The following is a 16,553-nucleotide window of genomic DNA, read 5'->3' on the forward strand; positions in this document are numbered from 1 at the left end:
CCCTGATTGTCTCAGTCCAACTAATAACAATAATGAAATTTCAAATAAGTCCTTTAAGTACTTACTGATATAAATCCATTTTGATTACAATCAGGGGAGGTAATCAGATATAAAATAACTCTGAACCTACGACTGGATCTGATTTGTCATGGAATCCAAGATTTATTGTTGTTGAAGATATTTTGGAAGTTTGTATCAAATAAAACCATAAATGAAGTCTCTATTGGCTGCAAAAGCCAAAATAGCCGATTTTGGACCTTTAAGGGGCCATAACTCTTGAACCCAAGACAGAATCTGGCCAGTTCAAGAAAGGAAGCAAGATCTTGTGGTGACACAAGTTGTGTGCAAGTTTGGTTAAAATCAAATCATAAATGAAGCTGCTATTGTACAGACAAGGTCAAAATAGCTATTTTTGGCCCATTCAGGGGCCATAACTCTGGACCCCATTATGGGATCTGGCCGGTTCAAGAAAGAAACCGAGATCTTATGGTGACACAAGTTTTGTGTAAGTTTGATTAAATTCAAATCATAAATGAAGCTGCTATTGTGCAGACAAGGTCAAAATAGCTTATTCTGGCCCTTTCAGGGGCCATAACTCTGGAACAAATAAGGAATCTCGCCAGTTCAAGAAAGAAACTAAGATCTTATGGTGATACAAGTTGTGTGCAAGTTTGGTTAAAATCAAATCATAAATGAAGCTGCTATTGTGCAGACAAGGTCAAAATAGCTAATTCCGGCCCTTTCAGGGGCCATAACTCTGAAACCCATGATGGGATCTGGCTAGTTCAAGAAAGGAACCAAGATCTTATGCTGACACAAGTTTTGTGCAAGTTTGGTTAAAATAAAATCATAAATGAAATTGCTATTGTGCAGGCAAGGTCAAAATAGCTATTTTTGGCCCTTTCAGGGGCCATAACTCTGGAATCCATAATGGGATCTGGCCAGTTTAAGAAAGGAACCGACATCTTATGGTGATACAAGTTGTGTGCAAGTTTGGTTAAAATAAAATCAATAATGAAACCACTATCGTGCAGACAAGAAATTGTTGACGGACGGACGAACGGACGTACACACAGACGACGGACGAAGGGTGATCACAAAAGCTCACCTTGTCACTATGTGACAGGTGAGCTAATGACCAATTATTTTGAAGTCGGGGCCTAACTCCTACATGACTGAATGAATCCAGAAACGAAACCCAGGTGCACAACTACACATGCTGACCAACAGTCAAATATGTTTGGAGCTAGGCGCGACAAAACATTCTCGGAAGGAAGGACGGACAAGGACAAACCTATATGCCCCCCAACCAAAGTGGGGACATAAAAAACTGGGCTTTTTTTTCAAGCTGCCATGGTTACAGTAATCATTTTGCATTGAAAAAGATATACATCATCCTAAATTCACATTTGTTTTAGCTGATACTGCTACACAGTCATAAACTTTAAATGAAACTTTTTGATAAATAACAGGTGTGTAGGTTTAAGGATTAAAGCTGTTCACACTGGTAAATAACTTTGATGCCATGGAAATGAATGGTAGAAAAAACAAAATCAAATTTATGTACATTTATTTGATCATTTATATTTTTTTTCATTTAAACATATTGAACAAACAACAATGTATATCCAAGAACGAGAAATATCCTATCAAAACATTAAGAAATATATATATATTCATGGATCTTATAACAGCCAATGTGTTCAAATCTGAACAAAGAACAAACTCTTGTTTTAAAAAGCGTATTATATCAAATGGTCTACAGGACAGATGTTTCTGCAATATTTTGCAAGATTCAATCATAAAATGTAAATATTTCTTTGGAAGGACAGATATACTTATGTAGACTTAAGTGTTAAGTAAATCTATTCAGACAACCCCTGACCATGCACATTTCAAGGCAGGTTAATCCTCAGTAATTTACACTGCAATTTCAGAATACATCTCTTCTTTTTAAAAATTATCAAAATACGAAAAAGAAAGTTAAATAAGTAAATGTACATGTTGGTAAATTAGAATCTTATAATTATATCTTGTATATTAATGTATATTATATTATTATATATGAAAGTGAGACGTTAATAAAATATCTGTCTGTCTGTCTGGTCTGTCTGTATAGCCAACAATGAATCCATTCTCAAGATTAACAGACCATCTTACATGAACAGTTCTTAAATTTGTTGGAAAATCAGCCAGAATTTCAGTTGTTCACTTTAGCCATTGGCCAGTCAGTACATGGTGTTATAATTTAAGTACAATACACCACACAATATTGGTACTTTTACAACTGTTGAATCTTTTGTCAAAATCAACATTTCTTTACACAGTAAATCCTTAAAATATGATGTTACATCAGGCTCTTATAAGGAAAATGGTAAATTGTTGTGAATTTTCAAAGCAGACTCACCAAAAAATCAAGCATGCCAATCCATTATTTTTGCTGTATGTTCAATTCATGTAAACTCAATATCTACTGTAAAAAGAATATAATTAGATCTTTTTATTTCGGCACACAACAAGCCTCCATGTATATACCAACTGTCAGATGGTGTGCAATATTACAAAAATTCAAAGTATGACATACAAAAATTCCATATAATTAGCCCATGTGTATCATTTTCACAATATATTAATCAGTTAAAAATTTATGTAAAAGCAATTAAACTATATGAAAATTTAATAAAATCCATGTCAATTAACAGGCCCTTGGTAAAAATAACTATCAACATTTTTAAGAGAGGTCACTGAAAGGTTTTTTTTTACAAAATTGAAAAAAAAGAATAATTTATTCAAACAACATATTTCCATTTTCCAGGGTGTCCAGTTTGTGATCTTTTTCAGTCAAAGTCACATCCATCATCATTTTCGACAGGTCCAAACCAAAAAAGTAACTGATCTTTGTTCAAGTATATTCATAGCTTAAGTACTTCCATTAAAAACAAGAGGACCATGAAAGCCCTGTATCGCTCACCTGACCTATTGACCTAAAGATCATCAAGATTAACATTCTGACTAAGTTTCATGAAGATACAGTCATAAATGTGGCCTCTAGAGTGTTAACAAGCTTTTCCTTCTTTTATTTTATATATATCTTTTTTTATTTTTCATTTTTTTTTTCTTAATCTTTATAATTCACAACTTTGCACTTCGGTTGTGCATTTATAAAACAATTTCGAAGGAAAAATAGAGCAAGTCAAACGTCTCATTACTATCAAAACTATGTCTAAAAACTTAAAATAGTGATTTACTATCAAAGTCTACACCAGGAGAAACAATCCCTATAACTTTGATTTGAATGTTGACAGAGTTATCCTTGCTTTTAGTTAGATTTTTTTTTTTGTTAAAGTTTTTGATCTGCTACTATCAAAGCTTTTGACTTTAAACTTAATATAGCTATTTACTATCACACTACACCAAAAGAAACAATCCCCATAACTCTGATATGAATTTTGACAGAGTTATGCCCCTTTTAAACTTAGAATTTGTTTTGTTAAAGTTTTTGATAAAGTCAGATATATCTGTTACTATCAATGATTTTGACTTTAAACTTAAGAAAGTTATCTATCATCAAAGTTTACACTAGGAGAAACAATGCCCATTAACTCTGTTTTTAATTTCAACAGAGTTATGTCTATTTTTAACATAAAAGTTTTTTTTAAAAAATTAAGGTTTTATAATTCTTTTAGCTCTGATTATGAGCGAAGCACTGAGAAAAGTAGAGTGTGCTGTCTTGCGAACACCTCTTATTATTTTTATTTTTAATATATCATTATTATTACTTGATACCACATTGTATTTTGTAATATTATAATTAACTTTTCCAAGATTAAATACCACTAAGAAATTTAGGCAGGCAGAATATGCAAAGTATATGAAAACTCAACACAGTTATATCCCTGTATACAGACTGAACAGTCTTAAATCCACTTAAAGACCTTAGAAGAAACTTAATCCCATTAAAAGGCCTTGCCATTGTATTTTACAAATTAAATCCATTAAAAGACCTTGCCAATGTATTTTACAAATTAAACCCACTAAAACACATTGCCACTGTGTCTTACAAATTGAACTCACTAAAATACTGGTAGCTTGCCATGTATTTTACAAATTAAACCCACTAAAAGACCTTGCCACTGTTATTTAAACCACTAAACAACATTGCCACTGTATGTTACAAAAAAAACCCACTTAAAGATCTTATCACTGTGTGTTATAAATTAAATCAAATTTTAAAAGTAACTCCTGTGACAACAAAATCTAATCCTGCCACTGTTTTACAATATCTCTACTTTAGCTACAGTCTGTCCAATGTTCTAAAAAGCAATTTTGAATTTAGTATTCAAACACTGTTTTACAAAGTAATTCATTCACCATTCACTCATTGGGTTTTACAAAATAATTCATTCAACATTCATCCATCACTTTTTGCTCCATAATTCAATCATCATTCATTCACTGAACATTCATTTACTATATTTATCAGTGTTATTAAAAAAAATCAGTTATCATTTATTCTATGATCCTTTAAACATGTCAAAATTTACCTATACACGGATATTTTAATAAAAATACAATTGCTGACATTAACCTTTATTCTACCATGTCATCCCTATTTCTTGAAATTTAGATCAAAAATGTTCAAAAATCCAGGCACGTGCAGCTGTTGAAAACAAAAAAAATGTTTAAAGCACGGCGAGGCCAAAACTTCCCTTGAAATATTGTGATATGATAGTTTTCTAAGACCAGTTGCCAGTATTTCTTTCTTTATCCTACCATATCACTTAAACATAAGATTATTAAATGCAAGAAGTGGTAGTTTTATTTCTAGACCTGTAGCCAGTTACTATCATTTAATATGATCATTAACTAACTGACCCACTCTACCACAGTCCTATAAAATGAAACTTAAATGATAAAATAATACAACACAATAATAAACAACAATTGTTTAAACTGTAAAATGCAGAAAAATGTAATGGCTAAACTCATGTTATTCTTTGACTTGCTAGTAAACTTACAAGTTGAGGATTTTCTCCAAACTTCAATGGCTTAACTTGCCACATAATCATGTGCAAGCACAATGACATGGTAGTGTTGCATCCCTAAGACTGTCAAGTTTGACAGTGGCTAGAATAAAACAAGTATACTACACGTCCAAGGTCAGCTGCCAGTCTCCATATAAGCCAAAAAGCCAAAACTTCTGGCAGTCTTTTTGCAGTAGTATCTCATCAGTTGTCAGGAAGACACACAAAATTTCTTGCACACTGCTCAAACACACTTTGTTTATATACAACTTATAAAAATAATAAATGATGATAATTTTCCTATTTTCTTCAGCAATTAATTCCTATCTCTGAAATTTAGTCCAAAAATGAATAAATGTTGCCGAAATTGCCCTTATACGTGAAATGTGGTGATATGGTAGTTTTCATGAAAAACCTGTAGCCAGTATTAGACACTTAGCATTATTCTACCATATCCCTAACAGCTAAGATTATCAAAACATTATCATGTAAGAAACACAAAGAAATATTATTTTTTTCTTAACCACTTTATTCATAACTGGCTTTAATGTTACCAGTATCAAAGTCCTAATATTTAAACAGTGTCAAAAAACTTTAATATTGTATATTTAACATAAAAGAATGATATGACCCGAGATGCAGCCCTCTCTTGATGATGGATTTTTACCAAACTTAGTGAACAGTCTGGCTACAATTGCTGCACATATAAAACGATATGGCAATACCTGTTACCTTATTATGTGATGAGGGCTGACTTAAACACAATCATACAATGCACTTTCACACAAACAGTGGCAGTAAAAACCTTATGCTACCTTACCATCCCTATCTACTGAAATTTAGTCCAAAAATACATGGCCAAAACCATCCTTAAAATGTGGTGATATGGCAGTTTTCTGAAACCAATAGCCAGTTTGTTTTTTGTTTTTTTTTTTGCCTTATCCTACCATATCCCTAACATATGAATATTTACTAAATGCAAGAAGTAATAGCTTTTCTATCTTAACCTATAGTCTGTTGCTCATGGATTTTGTTTAAACCAACCTGGCTACAAGCATTGACAAAATAAATGGTAAAGTAGCATCTTTCCAGTATACTGAAATTATGAGGCAGAAGCTTTCTTTAAGCTCTTAGTATAAGTATTACATACACCTTACAACAGATTCAGAGTGTGCACATGGAAGAAAAGCTATGCAGGGATGTCATCCCTTTGTAGTATAAGCTCATGGTTCATACAGACCTTCCCAAAACAAGAGGGCCATGAAAGCCCTGTATCGGTCACCTGACCTACTGACCTTGAGATCATCAAGATTAACATTCTAACCAAGTTTCATTTAGATATGGTCATAAATGTGGCCTCAAAAGTGTGACCTAATATCGAACTCGTGCAAGATTTTATTGAGGGTAACATTCTGACCAAGTTTCATTAAGACTGAGCCAAAATTGTGACCTCTAGAGTGTTAACAAGCTTTTCCTTTGATTTGACCTGGTGACCTAGTTTTTGACCACAGATGACCCAATATAAAATTGTCCAAGATTTTATGAGGGTAACACTCTGACCAAGTTTCATTAAGATTGGGCCAAAATTGTGACCTCTGGGGTGTTAACAATCAAATTGTTGACGCCGCCGCCGACAGACGACGGACACAGGGCGATCACAAAAGCTCACCTTGAGCTCTTTGTGCTCAGGTGAGCTAAAAATAGCAGTTTTAACATAAAACAATGTGAATGTCTTGATCAGTACAATTATCTATATATACATTGCTTTCAATATCTGCAATCCCTTCAACAGACATGTCAGTTTTCAATGTAAGTTATAAAAGTCTATTTTCCACATATTCAAAACTAAAACAGGGCTAGAAGTACAAATCCCAGAATCATCTACAAATTCAAATGGTACAGAACTTTGCCGATTATTTCTTACATCTAATCCACTGATGAATAAATAATTTACCAAATTTCTGATACTCGTATATATTACTTAACTGTTGGTCAAAATAATCATGATCTTCACATATGTAGAAGATCCCATTTGTGGCAAAAAGCAAGCATAAACAGCAACAATTTTCTCAAAACTTTTTTAGATTAAAACTTAACCATAAAATTCCCTCATAGCTTGTGTCTAAAATTTCAATACTAAAATGTTCTGCAAATGACTTTTTTACAAAAATACAAACTCCATCTGAACCAGTTTGTGCATTTACGTGAATATTTTTTCTACTGTGTCCATAAAATACATAGACAGTTCAATTATCTTATCACCTGTTAGGTGTGTTTCTGAAATAACAATTACATCAGAATGAAGTTTATTAATAAAATTAGCTCCAAAATTAAAATTATCTGAGAAGCCATTTGTGTTCCATCCATTCACATTCAACCAAGTTTATTACAATAATTATAAAAGCCTCAGTCAAGACGCTGGTGGCTTTGACGGCTATCGTCTCTGTGTCTGTGCTCTCTCTGTCTTCTTATCATCTTTGAGATCTGCTCTGTCAACCTCTACTACTGAACTCCCAGGGTGTGGGTCATAAGAATCACACCCACTGCGATCTCCCGAACAATATCTCATAGAACTATCACTCCTGCCCTGTTTATCAAATGCACCTCTTCCATGATACCCGCCCCGTCCTTTATTCATGCCCTGTCTGCGGTTCCCCGCCTCTCTATCAAATCCTTCGTATCCCAATAACCACAATCAAGGTCACCAGCCTGGTCACGACTGGAATCATATCCTCGATTTCCAGAATGCTTGTTTCTATGCTGCTCACCACTTGTAGCTGTTTCTTCCACCAGATGAGAGCTGCGGACATCCATGGGGTTTGCGGCACCAGCAGTCTGGGTCTGTGAGGACCCAAACCGGCCAGCCAAACCAGTTGTCCTGTTGGTGGGGTTCGCGGCACCAGCAGTCTGGGCACTGGACACCCGAGACCGGCCAGCCAAACCAGTTGTCCTGTCAGTGCGGTTGTCATCACTAATCAAAACAGTTTTGTGTTTTCAGTTTCTTCCGACTCCATATGGTGAACTCCATTCCTGTCAACATTTGTAGGGTTCGCGGCACCAGCAGTCTGGGTCTGTGAGGACCCAAACCGGCCAGCCGAACCAGTTGTCCTGTCATTTGGGTTCACGGCACCAGCAGTCTGGGCACTGGACACCCCAGACCGGCTAGCCGAACCAGTTGTCCTGTCAGTGCGGTTGTCAAAACAGTTTTGTATTTTCAGTTTCTTCTGAACTCCATTCCTGCCGACATCCATGGGGTTTGTGGCACCAGCTGTCAGGGTCTGTGAGGACCCGGACCAGCCAGTCTAACTAGTTGTCCCGTCAGTGGGGTTTGCAGCACCAGCAGTCTGGGCACTGGACGTCCCAGACCGGCCAGCTGAACCAGTTGTCCTGTTCTGAAACTGCTGTTAAGTCCAAAAGTTCCTCATTGTGCTTCAACACATTCAAAAATACACAAACTGCAAAAAATTACTTATAAAGTCCTGGGAACTACCCATGAAAACAGATGACACTTCTTTATAGCCTGTGCAAAGGTACAGATATCTCATCATGCAGTTAGTCCACTTTTTCACCTCAGAGTCAAAATTTTTTGAATTTGATCAAAATTCCAGTCTTGCACCACTGATAACATATTTACTACCAAAATCCACGTCAATTTGCCAAATAACAGTTTACAGAGACCACTGTAAACATTCAAACTGCCACCTTTCCAAAACTCAAATGCTCAAGTATGGCATGCTGGAACTAAATATTCATATACATGTCTTCTATTTTAGAATGTCACAGACAAGTTATAGAGAAGCTTTTAAACTGTCCAAGTAAGTTTTATTTAAGACAGAATCTTGAGAATGTCAACAGTACAAAAAGATCCAAGATCTCCTGACTGCATACAACCATCAAGATCCCTGGACTGCAAAGTACTGTCGAGATCCTCGGACTGCATACAACTGTCGTGATCTCCTGACTGCATGCAACTGTCAAGATCCCTGGACTGCAAAGTATTGTCGAGATCCCCAGACTGCATACAACTGTCAAGATCCCCGGACTGCAAAGTACTGTTGAGATCCCCGGACTGCATACAACTGTCGTGATCTCCTGACTGCATACAACAGTCGAGATCCCCTGACTGCATACAACTGACAATATCCCAGACTGCATATAACTGTTGAGATCTCCAAATTGCATACACTGAAAAATAGAGAACTAAGATTAACAATCTGATTTCATTCTTAGGCTGTGGGCGGGATATTAGTCTTCAGCATAATATTTGTGGCTTTTTGTTATTAAAAAACTACTGACCTAGAAGCCAGCAGGAGGGTTTCTTCTCACAAACCTGAATTGCATAAAGTTTACATGTACCTCAAACATTTAGAAAACTTCATGAGTAAATGTGTAATTTAAACAAATATATGTATAACATTTAACTTTCTACTGCCTCATGTGATGTCTATTACATATATATTTGTTTCCTATTTATTTAACAAAAAACCGTTAAGTCATAAAAAGAGGCATAATTTTGTAAATATACAAAGTAGAGTTATGGCTAAACCTGTGCTCTGCATGTCATATCATGACAATGAACAAGTGTGTGAAGTTTCAATCCATTCCCATTAGTGGAACTGAGATACCTGATTACATACAAAAACTTAACAAAAAACTACTAGGTGGAAAAAGGGGCATAATTTTGTAAGATGCAAAGTAGAGTAGAACCTATACAGTGTATGTCACATCATGACGGTGAACAAATGTTCCATTCCCATTAGTGGGTACTGAGATACCAGCTTACAATCATGCAAAACAAAACCATACCCAAAAATTTCTGATTCAAAAAAGGGGCATAATTTTGTAGCAAGAGCTGTCCATAAGACAGCGCACTACACTATTGGCGATTTGACAGTAAAATGAATTTATGTCTCAATAACAGAACTCAACTTTAAAAGGAAGATACACCAAGGGACATAATTCTGTCAAGAACACAATTAGAATTATTGGGATTGTTACCACACATGCAGATGATGATGGGAAAGATGTATTTTGAGTTTCAAAACATTATCTTATATAGTACCAAAGTTATGTCCAGAAAATTAAGTTTGTCAAAAAATTTAAGTATGAAAGGGGCATAATTTGGTCAAAAATACAAATCAGAGTTATGGGGATTGTTACCACACATGCAGATGATGATGATACAGATATGTTTTAAGTTTGAAGTCTTTATCTTATATTGCATTAAAGTTTTATCCAGAAAACGAAGATTGCAAAAAAACTTTAAATACAAAAGTGGCATAATTCTATCAAAAATACAATTAGAGTTATGGGATTTGTAGATGATGATTATAAAGAAATACTTCTAATTTTAAGTCATTATCTTTTAAAGTACCAAAGATATGTCTATAAACGAAGCTTTTGAAAAAATTTAACATGAAAATAATTCCAAGTATAACAACTTTGTGACCCTGACCTTGGGTATCATGGGCCAAGCCCCTGTACATACTTTTTTTGTATGCTGGACAATGTTAATGTGAACTTATAGTAAGATATAAGCAATAGTAACAAAGATATGACAGAAGGACAAAGGTGACCGAAAAACTTTAACCTTAAAAATAACCGAAGTATAACACTTTGGTGACCTTGACCTCGGGTATAATGGGCTCAGCCCCTACTCATACTTTGTTTGTATACTGGACAATGTTTATGTTAAGTTACAGTAAGTGCATGTAGTCCCCTTTAAACAAACACTACTCACATAGATCTAATAGTTAGCATAAATGCTGCAGCAAGGTACTGTTTTCATACCCCACCCATCACTAAAAACAGTGATTTTTTCATTGTCAACACATTTTTTCATCCAAGGGAATTACTGAAAGTGACTTAGGCATTTAATAGACTATAAACAAACACTAGCTGATGTTTATATAGAGCTTACACACTATTTACACTATCAAAACAATATTTTAGGACTTAAAAGTCTTTCAAATAAAGACCCATTGCAGTTGTTTTCACTAGTTTCCGGCCATAGGGCCAAAGATCAAAGTTACTATTACTAATAAAGACACAATCACTTGCAAAATAACTGCAACTTTCGGTAAGGGGAAGCATAATCTTGCAAAGAAAATTAAATTTACCCTTGAGAAGTACTTTACTCTTAATTAAATAGCTGCCAAGCATCCTTAAAGTTACTTTACTTTACCTAGAGTGCCATTTTTAGGTTATTTTCACACAATTTCAGACCATGGACAGCCTAAATACATCTTTTAGAACACATTTTTACAGTAAGAGTGTCTGTCAAACTACTTGTACTTGAAAATAACATTTCCAAGCCCAAAATACCACTGAAACAGTAAAAGTTGAAATATTAGAATTATAAACAATTAAAGGGAGATAATTCACTTGTAATATGCACCAATATTTTAATTCTGATAACTCCTAGATTCAATTTTGGCATTTTTCTGACAAAGTCACTATTACCAGCACTAAAAATAAGTTATAAAACATGTACATAATGCTGTAAAGCTATACAGATATGTCTGAACCTATTCAGAAATTATTTTGCAAGAATGAGAAATAATTTTTCAGCTCTATCCAACAAAACAGCACATGATAGATCCTCAGAATGCCTACATAATGTAACTGTAGCCTGAACACTTACAAGTAAAATAGCTATATTTTGCAATATGGATTCCAACTGAACCTACTGGATAGGTGATTCTGGGGCAGTGTTTTTTCTCTTGAGGCTGTATCACAAACTTTTTGCGCTTCTTCAAATACTTTTTTGACAAATATTTTTGAGCAAGAAGCTTAAAGATATCTAAATATTCAAATTTTAATGTAACTCCTGCTTTCAATTCAGCTTTTGAGTAACTGAATGAGTGAAAAACATTTGAAATGAATGAAACATTATCAGTAGTCCCATAAATAGACAAATAAAACAGACAAAAACTGCATCCCGCAGTCTGTTATTGCTTCAAGAAAAAGAGAAAGTTTCCATATATAATGCAGAAGGTTGTAGGAGCAAATTTTAAGCTATGCCCATCTAAAAGAATGCATTTCTGTGTCCCACCTTTACTATTCTTCAACAATAACCACTTCGGCACTGTCAGCTTGTAAATAGGCTTCCTCCAGTCTTGTCATAAAATCTTCATGAATCATGAAAGCCAGCTTGTAATAATCTCTGAGCTAGAACACAACTGATATATAGAGTATCGAGAAGTATGTGTTGAACATTTCAAAGTGGTTTTTTGTAGTATCATTTCTTAATATTTCTGAAACATGTCAAATTGTGTGTTTCTAATAATTGTTACTTGCTGGACAATAAGTATTATCTTGGTAGAACATTTCCATCTACACTTCATTGCAAATATCATGTTATTGGCCATTTTATAATAATTTTGCTATTACCAATCTGTTAATTTATGTTTTAATTTCACTTTCAACTCACCAGCTTCATAGTCCTTCATGAAACTTTTAAATAAGGGCCCCTCATCCACAAAATCCAAGATGTTCTGAAGAACCTGTAATAGTACAATATAGATGATCATTTATATAACGAGCCGCATCATGAGAACCAAAATAGCGCATTTGCAACCAGCATGGATCCAGACCAGCCTGTGATTTCGCACAGTCTGGTCAGGATCCATGAAGTTTGCTAGCGGTTTCTCTAACTGCAATAGGCTTTGAAAGACTTTTTTTTGTTCAGATGCACTGGCTGGTCTGTATGTCTTTTTTTTATCTCATGCCGAGATGACGAACAGCAGGTATTTTCAGCAACAGCTGTTGAGATTTCCCGAGCTGCAGTTTTACAGAGACGTTTAGGGCTGCTGCGCTATACAATAAGATGAATCTTTCCGCAGATACAGGCGTGTAAAACCCGCCGAGGTTATGTGTGTTTCTCAAACGCAGTTTTTTGTTTTTGTTGATTGTTCTACAATTCTTTATTTGGTTTGAGTGATATTATAAGATGGTACATCACAATACATCAGAAATTCTAGACATTTGCTTATATGTCACTCAAAAATGTCAACATTTGTTTTTGTTTACTTTGTATAGTCAAACTCTCAAAATGCTGGATTTTCATTTGATTTCTGACAGTAAAACCCAGCCTGAAGACTTGGCACCGAATAGTTCCACCTCAGATTAACAGGTTCAATAGAGTTCTGTGTGATCTGCATTTGTAATAGATACATGTTGTCCAGCACTTCAAAGGTTTTAAGGTCTAATGTCACCAGCAGAGAAAATTGTTAAGTGATATGGGATAAATAAGACATTTCAGAATAATAAAAGCGCTGATATATTTCTTACTTTTTATTGTATGCATCACACATTAAACATTCAATACTCCAAAGACAATGCTGTCTGAATGTTACTTCACACACATTTGTTTTTCCGGCTTATGAATAAAAATACACTTGATTTGGTGATAAACATGACACAAGCGATAATTTATTTTTTTATTATTTCGCTCGCTTCCATAAATGATGATTTGATAAAAAAATATTTTAATTTTTTTTTCACTCGCTCGCCCCAAATATTTTTTGAAAAAATCCAAAGAACAAGACATCAATTTGGTGTGGCCCAATGAATAACTATATACCAGAGACTGGAATCATATAGCATCAACTTTTGCAGCCAGGTCATATAGTTATCTTAACCTGGGAATATTCTACATCAACCAAACTGAACATTTTAATCTGGTAATGTTTATACAGCTGCAATACTTTATAACACAAATCCATGCATCTTGAAACTGGATACTTTCCCAGGCCATTTATGACATTGTGTCTTTAAATTATTTTATCTTGCCCATACATCTTGTACACAATCTTGTACACAAATATTTATCAAACTGGATTCGACCCCAAATCCTTGCTAAATGGTGCATTCTTACCACTGTACCTACAATATCACATACTTCTTACTTAATTGTATATATACTATGAATCACTATGTACATCCTCGAACAAGACATTTAAATTTTTCCACTTGAATTCAGGAGAATCCATCCCCTGTTATTGAAAATTTTGCTTCAAATCTCCAATTTCTGTAATGTGCATCCCCGACAAGGAAATGTTACCAAACAAAAGCTCTCCCTGCAACATCCTTTCACAAAATATGTTCAAAAGAATTTTAGTTTTTGCGCTCCCTTTCCCACGTGCATCTCTGCACAAGACATTCTCCCCAGAACTGCTTCTCCCCTGTTCCTAACACTTTCATCTACAATTGTGTACAACAACTTTCCTACGTATTTTGTCCCTACATCATTAAATCATGTGCAGATAATTTGAAACTGACTGATACCAGTTTTTCACCCCCAGAATGGTACTTTCCATCCCCAGTTTTGGAGACAGCTGTTATATATCTCTTAGTGAGTGGGCGCAAAAGAGCAAGAAAAACTCAGTTTTCACCCCCAACTTCAAATGCCAGTGGGAACATTGAATAACGTTTGTTTCAAACAAGATTACATGCATCTTTGTACAAGAAATATAACTATTAACATTTTGTTTTCAAATAAGATCACGTGCACTTTTGCACAAGACATATAACTACTAACATTTGTTCTCAAATAAAATCATGTGTACTTTTGCACAAGACATATAACATATAACATTTGTTTCCAAATAAGATCACTTGCACTTTTGCATGAGAAATATAACTAATAACATTTTTTAAAAACAAGAGCACCGCCTTGCGGGTGCTGACGCTCATCTGATTTTTTTTGTGTAATAGAAATATTGTCCTACCCATGATTTTCTAAGTCTAAAAAGGGCCATCATTCTTGCAAAAAGCAGGATAGAGTTATGTTTCTTGATGTTCACTGTCCACTTATAATGGTGAAAAACTGTTGCAAGTTTTAAAGCAATAGCTTTGATAGTTTATGAGAAAAGTTGACTTAAACATAATACTCAACCAAGAAAATGATTTTCTAAGTCCAAAAGGGGCAATAATTATTGCAAAAAGCAGGATGGAGTTATGTTGCTTGCTGTACAGGGTCAGCTTATGGTGATCAACAAGTGTTGCAAGTTTCAAAGCAATAGCTTTGATAGTTTAAGAGAAAAAGTTGACCTAAACATAAAACTTAACCAAGAAATCTGATATTTTCTAAGTCAAAAAGGGGCCATAAATCTTGCAAAAAGCAGGATGGAGGTATGTTTCTTGATGTACAGGGTCAACTTATGATGGTGAACAAGTGTTGCAAGTTTTAAAGCAATAGCTTTGATAGTTTAGGATAAAAGCTGACCTAAACATAAAACTTAACCAAGAAAACTGATTTTCTAAGTCCAAAAGTGGCAATAAATCTTGCAAAAAGCAAGATGGAGTTATGTTTCTTGATGTACAGGGTCTGCTTATGATGGTGAGCAAGTATTCCAAGTTTCAAAGCAATAGCTTTGATAGTTTAGGAGAAAAGTTGACCTAAACATAAAACTTAACCAAGATATCTGATATTTTCTAAGTACAAAAGGGGCCATAAATCTTGCAAAAAGCAAGATGGAGTTATGTTTCTCAAGATCTTATCAAGGCAATCATTCTGACTAAATTTTATGAAGATCAATTGATAAATACAGCCTCTATGGCATACACAAGGTTTTTCTTTGATTTGACCTAGTGACCTAGTTTTTGACCCCAGATGACCCATATTCAAACCTGACCTAGAAGTCATCAAGGCAATTATTCTGACTAAAATTCATGAAGATTAGTTGAAAAATACAGCCTCTATCGCATACACAAGGTTTTCCTTTGATTTGACCTAGTGACCTACTTTTTGACCCAAGATAACCAATATTCAAAACTGAACTAGCTTTTCCCAAGGCAATCATTCTATCTTAATTTCATGAAGATCTACTGAAAAATACAACCTCTATCGCATACACAAGGTTTTTCTTTGATTTGACCTAGTGACCTAGTTTTTAACCCAGATGACCCATATTTGAACTTGACCGAGATTTCATCATGCCAATCATTCTGACCAAATTTCACAAAGATCAATTGAACAAGAGCTGTCTCCATAGGATGACACATGCCCCCGATGGCACTTTGAATGAATAGTTATGGCCAATGTTAGAGTTTAGGACCTTTGACCTACGGAGCTGGGTCTTGCGTGCGACATGTCATCTTACTGTGTCACACATTCATGCATAGTTATTTTAAAATCCATGCATGAATGACAAAGATATGGACCGGACATGCCCATCAATGCACTATCATGAAAAATGACCTTTAACGTCTAAGTGTGACCTTGACCTTTGAGCTACGAACCTGGGTCTTGCGTGTGACAAGTCGCCTTACTGTGGTACACATTCATGCCAAGTTATTTGAAAATCCATCCATCGATGACAAAGATATGGACCGGACACGCCCATCAATGCACTATCCTTAAACGTCTAAGTGTGACCTTGACCTTTGAGCTACGAACCTGGGTCTTGCACACGGCATGTCGTATTACTGTGGTACACATTCATGCCAAGTTATTTGATTATCCATCCATCGATGACAAAGATATGGGCCGAACAGGCCCATCAATGCACTATCCTTTAACGTCTA

At 35.0% G+C, this 16,553-nt stretch overlaps 1 long non-coding RNA gene across 1 annotated transcript; it reads right to left on the bottom strand.

Moving 5' to 3' along the window:
- Nucleotides 1-3,493: 3,493 nt before the first annotated feature.
- Nucleotides 3,494-12,531, bottom strand: LOC123523165 (uncharacterized). The gene is made up of 3 exons (XR_008368294.1): nucleotides 12,457-12,531; nucleotides 12,079-12,194; nucleotides 3,494-9,209 (listed from the first exon to the last, which is right to left on the bottom strand). It is a non-coding gene; the product is annotated as an uncharacterized LOC123523165 (long non-coding RNA).
- Between the last annotated feature and the right edge of the window lie 4,022 nt (nucleotides 12,532-16,553).

This window comes from Mercenaria mercenaria, chromosome 18, assembly GCF_021730395.1.
Source record: "Mercenaria mercenaria strain notata chromosome 18, MADL_Memer_1, whole genome shotgun sequence".
Classification (NCBI taxonomy): domain Eukaryota; kingdom Metazoa; phylum Mollusca; class Bivalvia; order Venerida; family Veneridae; genus Mercenaria; species Mercenaria mercenaria.